The 9677-nt window shown below is 44.4% G+C and overlaps 1 long non-coding RNA gene across 1 annotated transcript; it reads left to right on the top strand.

Moving 5' to 3' along the window:
- The first annotated feature begins 817 nt into the window (after nucleotides 1-817).
- On the top strand, nucleotides 818-3648 carry LOC310682255. The gene is made up of 3 exons (XR_014513818.1): nucleotides 818-1701; nucleotides 2143-2995; nucleotides 3158-3648. It is a non-coding gene; the product is annotated as an uncharacterized lncRNA (long non-coding RNA).
- The last annotated feature ends 6029 nt before the right edge of the window (nucleotides 3649-9677 follow it).

The raw sequence follows: 9677 nt of genomic DNA, 5'->3' as shown, positions 1-9677 counted from the left end.
TACTTGAACTTTGACGTGCTTTCGAACTGCTAGGTTGGCAAGAGCAGGGACCGAGTAACGGGAGCTCACCCCGTGGCGGGGATTCGAACTGCCGACCTTCTGTTTGGCAAGCCCTAGGCTCTGTGGTTTAACCCACAGTGCCACCCGCGTGGGTACCAATGTTCAAATGCAAAACGAGTTTAAAAAATGATTAAAAATAAAGTAAAATCCCCATTCCAATTATTAAAAGAGCATGGGGGGGGGGAATATCCAGTTACCTTCTAGTGCTCTTTGTCGGAATGCCAGGACTTGCTCATGAATGGCACTTAGGGACAACAGGATGTTTAAAACTGGCCTTGATTGATGAAAGATCAGGTTGTATCTGGGATGCTGCACAACAGCACCAGTTAGACGAGGGGAGGGAACCTGTAGCCAGCACCCCAAGCATGAATTTGTTCCTCAGCATATGATAAATTATACAAACGTCTAACAAATTAGCACCCAACATGTAAATCGGATTCTTTTACAGCAAAACCTCTTGGGCTGGCTTACGAGAAGAGTGCAGTACCCATCTTCACCATTAGATGGCTGCAGTTTACGTTTTTCTAAGGCTCTATGTAAAAAATAAAGATACACCTAGTTGTTTATAAGGCCATTTCAGTGTTTCCCAAACTTCCTTCCTCGTTCTGCCACAGCCACTGCTGTGGCTTCCAATTGTGAGGGTTATACAGACATGCAAAAGTTTTTTAAAAAGTTTATTTAAGTTAGAGTAAGTGAGAGAGGCTATGCTCAGTGTTGCATCCTCAAATGAGCTTATGCTTTGCCTTCCCCAGACAAACCATATGTGGTAAAACAAGAACTGTGGTCACAGCTTGTGGTTTGTCTCGAGTCATGTTTCCCAAGCTTGGGTCTCCAGCTGTTTTTGGACTACAGTTCCCATCCCTGACTATTGGTCCTACTAGCTAGGGATGATGGGAGTTGTAGTCCAAAAACAGCTGGAGACCTAAGTTTGGGAAACTGGTCTGGAGGAAAAAAACATTATGTCATTTGGACATAATGCAAAGCCAAACCAAAGCTTATCCCCAGGTAGCATGGCTATGGCAGGACTAGGGGATGAGCCAAGCGGCAGCCATCTTTCCTCTGAGAACCAGCACATTCATGCTGAACCATGGTTTGGATTAGCGATATGCGTCAACCAGGTACACTCTATAATCCCTGCTTCTCTGTGGGAACAGAAATGTGTGGTGCTGTTGGCTTTAATACTGAAGGAGCTTCCTAGTGTGGGAAGCTGGCTCTACGAAGGGGATTTTTCAGACTGTTTGATTATTATGAATACTGGGAATTCACATGCACTTTGTCACTGCTGCTAGTTTCATGAAAGCACAGATGGTATTTTTGAATGAGTGGCTGCCTGTGCCAACAGGTCTTTGTGCTCAGAGATGCGTTTTTGTTGACTGGTGCATGAGGGAAGCTGCTAGCAAGGACAGTTGTTTTTGTAGAGTGAGGGTTGGCGTAAAGGGGGCAGCCTTTCTCTTTGAAAACCCCGTTTCCCTTGGAAAAAACAAAGCTCTGGGTTTTGTTTCTACTTTTTATCTTAATCCTTAAATGCAAATTATGAGCCGTTTGCCTCCATCATGCACAGGTTTGATCCAGATACTCAAACACACACACACACCATTTTGCATCCCTGGAGGATGCCAGTGGGCTCTGATGCCTAGGAAGGCACTGTAATGGTTCTAGGGGTTGCTCGTGCGTAAGTTGCCGCCACTCCTGGCTAGGTTACCTGGTTGAACCCTTTCTGTCTGGACAGCCTCAAGTTTCATGGCTGCCTCAGTCGCTGGCAGAATCCGTCAGTGGGCGTTTCTTGAACCTCTTCCAGCAGAAAAAGCTGTTTGACGCCCAGTCTCCTCCTACTCTCCCTGCGCGGAAGTCTTCTGCGCAGGGAGGGTGTGGGCAGCGGAGTACCCGTACTCTCTCCGCTGGTCTCCGGCGAGGAGTCCTGGAGGCACCTCTCCGATTCCCCCATCTGCCCCCCTTCTCCACTGGTGTTACGCTGATTTCCTTCCCCAGCGGATGGGCTGCCTCTCTCCCTACTGGGACCCTCTCCGCCATCCCTCTGGAGCCTTCTCTCTGCCTCCAGCTCCGATGGCAGTTCCCTAACAGGCACCATTGTAGACCAGGAATAGGAAATGCCACACAAACAATCCTTGCACCATAGAGACACAATGCTATACTTGTTCCTGATACCAGACCTGAATGTGATATTTATTGTAAGAATCTTTAGCTGTCTTGAGAGACTTTCAGGGGTGAAAATTGTGTGTGCGTGGGGGGGGGGATATTCTAAACTGATGGATGGATTGATGATTGTCTTTTTATCCCACCTTTCTTCTTTAAGGAGGTTGAGGCGGTCCTCCTGCTCCACATGTAATTCCCACAACAATCCTGTGAGGTATGGTAGGCTGAGAGGCTGTGACTGGCCCAGGGCCACCCAGTGAGCCTCATGGCTAAGGGGGGGATTTGAACCCTGGTCTCTCAGGCCTTAGTCCGATACTGTAGCCACAATACCACACTGCCCCACAACCCTTTGCCACACTTGCCCCCCACAAGTAACACATGAAGAGAGCTGCAGACTCTCATGGTTCAGGAGGATGAACGTGGAGGAGTGTGGGACACAGGAAATGGAAGGAGCCTGAAAACCACACCTCATTTTTGTATGACATGAAGATGATCTGTGATGTCTCCTGTCCATTAGGAAAAAATAAAACAATAAGTTACCTTATACCGACTCAGACCATTGCTCTGTGTTGTCTGGCTCTAGTGTCACCTTGTATTATCTTACAAAGATTTCGTGGTGGATATTATTCCCTCTTTCCATACCATAAGAACATTTGTTTTTGCTAGCATGCCATGCATTGATCCATATATTGAGGCGCTGCCCAGGGTTATAAGCGATATAGGTTACGACCGAATGCTATGAGCATCTTCATGTTTCTCATCATCGAGCTAAACACTTTTGGTAAGGAAAGCATTAACATTTGCAGCAACTTATCATTAATTCTGAACCAGACTTTTAAAAACAAATCTGCATTCTTCCATAGAAGACCACAATTCTGCATTTGGCTGCATCTGTTCTTGAAACCCCAAGCCTTGCTCCTGACTAATTTTAAGATTAACTCAGCTTCAGGTGCTGAAATGGCCACTTGAGGGAGCCTCTACATGCCAGGAGGAGATGGGAAAAAATCTGCATAGAAGAAATTGCTAATGGAAACGCGGCAAGTGAGTCACTTAAGGGTGATCAATCCAGTTCAGGGTATGGCGCTGAAGACCAAGTCCTGTTGCTTCATGAATATATGCATGCGCTGTTTCTGCAGTCTTCCTCGCTTCAGAAAGTAACTGGAGAGTGACTGGACAACTTCTGCCTTCCTGATCATAACAATAGTTCTCTGAAAAACATAGAGGGGTGCAGGGGTGGGGATTGGATTGGACCCCTATTATTTCCCATATGAATTTATTTGGAGCTGCTTTCACATATACAGATTCATTTCCTGGTGTCTGCCACAACATGGCAGAAGTTTGTAACCCAAGAAAAGTCTTTAATAAAAACAACAATTAAAAAAACCCAAAATGGCAGAAGTTTGGGGTAGAACTTACCTATCTATTTCGTGAATTGATTCCCATGACACACCACAAAGTGATTTACAATATAATAACAATAGATATGAAAACAGTTAACGTTTATTTTAAAAAAAGTTGAAAAACAAATAGAAATACAGGCAACTCACTGCTTGTGTGCGATTGGCATGCTGTGACTTGTGCACACATGCAGAAAGGGGGTGGGGGCAGAACGGAGTTGTGTGTGTGGCGGCCAGGAACAAAACCCCCACATAAGCAGGTGTTCCCGTGTATAAAAGCAACAGCAGCAGCACATTCAGACCAGTTCGGATCCAAGACTGATTCCCAAACTGGGTCATAGATTCTAAGAAGACGTATTGCAAGACGAATGTCTCTAGCAGGCGCTGAAAAGAAAACCGGGAAGACCCTTGTCTGAGTATGCAATGGGAGGGAGTTTCAAAAGGTAGGTGCTGCCACACCAAAGGCCTGATTCTGGCCGAAGTTGTGTGGAATGGAGCTCCTGACTGGAAGGTATCTGCAGGATGCCCTGTCCTACAGAACACATTGATTGGTTGGGAGTGTAGGGGATGATTGAATATTAGCCTCAGGCTAATAATGACACATAGGTAATCCAGTCACAGCATATAGTCTTAAAAGTTGCCGCCAGAATCTTCATTGTTTTTAATAGTAATCATGTTTCCCTCCTTTTAGAAAGAGATTTAAAATAAAAAGTCTTTGTTTTTGGATGAATTATTCCCTTTCTCCAATTTCCACGATTATCTCAGTGATGTATCTACTGAGCTTGACACACACACTCGCTTTGTGAAGTCTCAAAAAAAGGTCATTGGTGAAGAATGCTCTGAAGCATGTATTTATTTTATTTAGTTGTGTATTGCATATATTTTACTCCACCCTTCCTCCCGTGGGAGCTCAGGATGGCATATGTACAGTCAAAAAAATCCAATCGAGTTAAAACACTTGAAACAGCAATTATGAAATGGTATCAGTAGAATTGTTTGAAGATGCAAAGCACAGCAGGTGAGGAATAACAGGGCATCTACTCTAAAGCTGCTTGCCTAAAGGACCAGACAAACAAATGCATCTTTAACTGTTGGCAAAGCAATGCTGGGAGATAAAACGCAGAGAGTGCTGCCTTGGAGAAGGAGCTGTCCCATCGCAAGATTCACAACAGGTAAAATAAGGTATTTCTTCCTGCAGCACATTTTGTATTTTTACGTTGTGAGCTGCCCTGTGATCTTTAGCTGAAGGGTGGTATACAGATTTAACAAACGGTTGAACTATGGAACTTGCTCCTGCACCAGTTTGGCCACCAACTTGGATGGCTTCAAAAGAAGATTAGATAAATTCTTGGAGAATGAAGTTACCAATGGCTACTAAGCCTGATGGCTATGCTCTGCTTAATTTGGAAGTGGATATTCTGAATCCCAGGTGCGGGAAAGTGGAGGAGGGGAAAGTGGTCTTGTGCTCAGGTCCTGATTGCCGGTTTCACACAGGCATCTGGTTGGCATGGGAACAGGATGGACCAGGTGGGCAGTTGGCAGGCTTTTCTTCTTATGTGCTTATGCACCTCGGTGCGAAGAGGGTCATGCTCATTGGGTAGGACAAGAAGGTCATCACCCCCCCCCCCCGAGTTTAAGGCACAAGTCAGTAGGTATCAGAAAACGGAATCCTATAAGTACCTTGACCCCAAGCCATTCAGGATCTTAAATACTAAAGACGAATAACACGTTGATTTGTATCCAAACATTCCGAGATTTATGTTTCCCATTTACTGTCTGTTATGAATGGCCTGGCTTACCTTCCTAATAGTTGTAGAAGCTGGTTACAATTTACTGCAAGTTGGTGTATGACCTTAACATATTGGAGAAATCCGCTCCGCTTCCATGTGGGGAGGAGTTGCGGTGGACCACGTGGCCACCCACTCTCCTCTGGGGCGGCGGACGTGGTCCCGTGTTGCCCGGGGGATCCTGGCCACGTCAGCGACCGGCCAGCCAATCCGCTGACTGGGGGGGGGGGGCGTGGCTGAGACCATTTAAGCAGAGTCAGATACAGTCAGGTCCATTCAATGCCTAAGCCAATACCGCTCACATTCTGTAATCAATAAAGTTGTGATGGGAAGTTTTGCTTCTGCCTAGAATGTTCAGTTAGGAAGTTTTGTTTCTGCCTAAGAATGTTCAGTTCATGTTCTTAATGCTTGGTTGACCACATCTACGGAATGTGATAGTTATGTTCTGTTAAGTCCTGCTATATCAATCACTACTAGTAAGAAGGTTTTCATACCTGTCCAACTCTGTGTTCCTTTCCCAACCTTTGTTCTATTGATGATTAATGCCTATATGCAACCTTTGCGTATGATTTGTGTGAACAAGCACATACGTGGCAAAGCTGTAATATTCAATAAAAGGGACTCTCTGAGACATGCTCGAGAGATGCCTCCCATATGACACTTGTCACTCGTCTGTCGTTTATTTCAACCCAACAAAGTTGTAGCCAAAATTTCCCCAATTAACATTAACCTAATGTCGGTGTCCTTGTGTGTATTATTTCTCAACGAGGGGGTGGTTTCGGCGTCTCAACACACAACTGGGCCGGAACAAACAAAATGAATTTCAATAGGGACAAATGTAGGGGTTCATCACTTAGGCAGGAAGAACCAGCTGCACAAAAATGGGGGACACCTGGCTTGCCAGTAGTACATATGAAAAGGATCTAGGGGTCTTAGCAGGCTACAAGCTTAATATGCATCAACAAGGTGATGCAGCAAAAAACAAAAACAAACAATGCTATTCTAGGCTCCAGCAACAGAAATATAGTGTTCCAATCAAGGGAAATAATAGTACTACTTTATTCTGGAGTCCTATGTCCAGTTCTGGGCACCACAATTTAATAATATTAATAAATTTTATTTATACCCCAGCCAGGGCTCAGGGCGGCTAACAACCAATAATAAAAACAAGTTGATTAAAATACAATTTAAAAAACAAGATTAAAGTAACATTAAAACATTAGGATGCAGCCTCTTCACAGGAGGAGAAAGGAAAAAGAAAGAGGGGGAGGGAATCAAACTGATTCTAAGCCAAAGGCCAGGTAGAACAACTCTGTCTTACAGGCCCTGCGGAAAGAAATCAGATCCCGCAGGGCCCTGGTCTCATGAGACAGAGCGTTCCACCAGGCTGGAGCCAGTGTTGACAAGGCCCTGGCTCTGGTTGATGCTAATCTAACTTCCTTAGAGCCCGGGATCACTAGGGTGTTGTTATTTATGGACCTTAAAGTCCTCCATGGGGCATACCAGGCGAGGCGGTCCCGTAGGTACGAGGGTCCTAGGCCATGAAGGGCTTTAAAGGTTAAAACCAGCACCTTAAATCTCACCCTGTACTCCACCGGGAGCCAGTGCAGCTGGAAAAGCCCTGGGTGAATATACTCCCATGGCAGAGACCCCGTGAGGAGCCTCGCTGCAGCATTCTGCACCCGCTGGAGTTTCTAGGACAGCTTCAAGGGCAGCCCCGCGTAGAGCAAATTACAGTAGTCAAGCCTGGAGGTGACCGTCACATGGATCACTGTGGCCAGTAAGAGGGAGATTGAAAAGCTGGAACGATGATCAAGGGTCATCAAGCCAAGCCTTATGGGGAACAGCTGAAGGAGCCTGGAAAAGAGGAGACCGAGAGATGATACGATGGCCGTGCTGTCACATGGAAGATGGAGCAAGCTTGTTTACTCCTTCTCCGTTGGGTGGGACCCGTACCAATGGCTTCAAGTTACAAGAAAGACAATTCTGACTAAACATTGGGAAGAACTGTCTGACAGTAAGAGCTGTCCAACAGAAGAAGGACTCCCATGGAAAGTGGTGGACTCTCCATCACTGGGGTTTTTTAAAGCACAGGTTGGATGGCCATCTGTCAGGGATGCTTTAGTTGAGATTCCTCCATTGTGGGGGGTTGGACTAGATGACTCATTCTACCATTCTTGGAAATATGCATGCATTTTACAGTTTGGAAAAGTGAAACAAGTAGTTCGGTCCCATAACTAGCAATGTGATCTCCAATCTTTATCCTACATAAAAACCTTGAAAGTAGCAGCTTAATCCTCTTTGATGATCTTGTGATATAACAATTTCTCTTGCACCATCTTCAAAAAGGAAAACAGTCAAAAATCTGGAGCTCCCAATTCTACACTGTCTCTTATACCAACATATGGTTTTTAAATATAAACTTTTTGGTTGCATCTGATTGGGATGGTTATGTAGAATTTTCACAGCTATGGTGATGGTGGCTCCGTTGTAGGTGCAAATAATAAAGTATCGATGTGGATTTGTTCAAACTTACATTTTAATGTTGTTGTTGATGATCTGGAGTCATTGTCCTGCAGAGCTTGTTTTCCCATCAGACTGACAACTACTGCTTTGAACCCTGCTGTTAGAAGCCCCAGTAATAATTCCAAGATTGCTTGTTTGAGAAAATGATGAGTCACCTTCTGTGGGTACATTAAGGGGAACCCAAGGTCCACTTCCCTCCTCGAACATGACTGTTTCACTTGGAGCTGACATGGTACCTAAATTAGAATTGCTTTAGAAGATAATTAGCTGAGGCTTCCAATCAGGATTATCTTGAAGATGACTTTGAATGTGATTAAGAGACATGTCCAATACAGCATATTCTCATATTGGCATCACACCCTGTATCCTATTTTTGCTTTAGAGGAGGTGGGGATGACAATCAGGGTGGCTGCTTCTATTTAGGACAAAAACAATAGCTGACATTGGATTGTGTCTTGACATCAGTTGTTTTAATCTCTGGAAATAATGTTTCAAGCATTGGTTGCACAACAGAGGTAAGGATGAATCTCTTAATAGACTCTTGACGTGTCCAGAGTAAAGAATTGTGCTGGTAGTTCCATGTCAAAATTCTCAACAATAGGACTTGAAAAGCTTCTAGTTAGTTTCTGAGCATGAATTAATTTGGAAAATGCCTTCAAATCATTAACCAAATCTCTTGGGGCTAAGTCCAATTACCGGTAGACTCATCAGAGAAATTTCCTAATCAGTTATTACTATACACTTGATGGCCTTAAAAAAAAAAAAAAGACTCTGAAAATTTCATTTTCACTGCTAAATATGCTTCCTGTCTCCTAGTTAAAACAATATTAAAATAGATACAGAATTAAATTCTAAATAAGAAGAAATCCAGGGCAGTGAACAAATAATTGAAAAACCCAACCTCCAATAGTTGATTCAGACTGCTCTCTTAACAGCACAATCCTCTACTTATCAACTCAGAATTCTCAGATATGATTGGAGGAGTAGATAAAAAGTCATCACACAGTCTGCCTCAGAGTTGGCAGTCTTAAGACAATAGACAATGTTGCTGGGCCTCAGCTTCCCTGAATATTTCCTAGAAGAATCATTCACCCTTGGGCAGTGGCCTTCAGCAGTTGCCTTCCAAGTACCAATCTCCTATGAATGTCTGAGTGGTGGAACAAGACAGATGGAGGACAGCTTGGCCTATGGGAGGAATGAGGGGCCTGTCACTTTCTAGACATTTTTGGAGTCGCACCAACCAGCATGGCCTGTGGTCAGAGATCATGGAAATTGTAGACAACGTCTAGAGAGCCACAAGCTCCCCATCCCTGGTCTAAGGACCATCCAAATTCCTGTTGTGAAAATGCAATGGCTTTGGCTCTACATACCTTGAAGGCTTCATTTCTTTGTGCTCCTTACGGCCAACTGGGAGTGCATTTTTTAAAAGAATTGTACATTTCCAGTGGCTGCCTTTGACATGCCTCTAGAAAGCCCACAAAGTCAAAAGTGTGTAGCTCCCTTCCTGTACAAGTCCACCAAGACCCCAAATAACTTCCAGAAGTGCTCACATGTATGTTTTCACAGGGTTCTTTCACTCCCATTCCATTTTATTCCCTTAAACTTCTGGTGCCTGCCTCTGTCGCTTAGGAGGAGGTGATACAGAAACCAAGATATACGAGAAGGGCAGTTTCCTGGTCCTGGAAGATGGTTATGGATAATAGGACCACAGCTGCAGTGTTGTCCGGTCTAATACAATACAGAGAATTAAAGC

This window comes from Podarcis tiliguerta (genome assembly GCF_965153285.1).
Source record: "Podarcis tiliguerta genome assembly, chromosome: 7".
Taxonomy (NCBI): domain Eukaryota; kingdom Metazoa; phylum Chordata; class Lepidosauria; order Squamata; family Lacertidae; genus Podarcis; species Podarcis tiliguerta.
This window is presented reverse-complemented; position numbering and strand designations above follow the sequence as displayed.